We start from the raw sequence: 517 nt of genomic DNA on the forward strand, positions 1-517 counted from the left end.
AAGAGAAGTGGGTGGCTCAACATCTCAGCATCCGACAGCCACACAAGGAAGCCGGCAAGGATCCATGTGATGAGGCACAGGCTAGGGAACTGCAGCACACCCAAAACAGGGAAAATGTTTACACAGAAGGAAGTTGTGGTGTCTTTTTTCAATTCCCTCTTACTATAGAGTTAAGTATGATACACATTTAATACCTTAAGCTATATACTAACAAAAAAAAAATCCCCTTTTGAGGCATTTGCAAATTTTTCATACTGTTCTTTGTTGTTATTGTTATTGGTGATGATGATGATGATGATGATGATGATGATGATTACATCCCAGTTGCTATCCCCTCACTGGGATCCCATTCCCACCCTCCCTCCCTATTCTGCACTATTCTCCTCCCCTAGACCTCTTTGACATGAACTCTGGTGCTCCAATTCAATCACCTCCCCTTAGTGAGGGAGACCATGTGGGCACACAGAAGAAGAGGATGCAGTCTATCCTGATGAGACCTGATGGGCTGTGATCAGAT

Source organism: Acomys russatus, chromosome 2 (genome assembly GCF_903995435.1).
Source record: "Acomys russatus chromosome 2, mAcoRus1.1, whole genome shotgun sequence".
In the NCBI taxonomy this organism is placed as follows: Eukaryota; Metazoa; Chordata; class Mammalia; order Rodentia; family Muridae; genus Acomys; species Acomys russatus.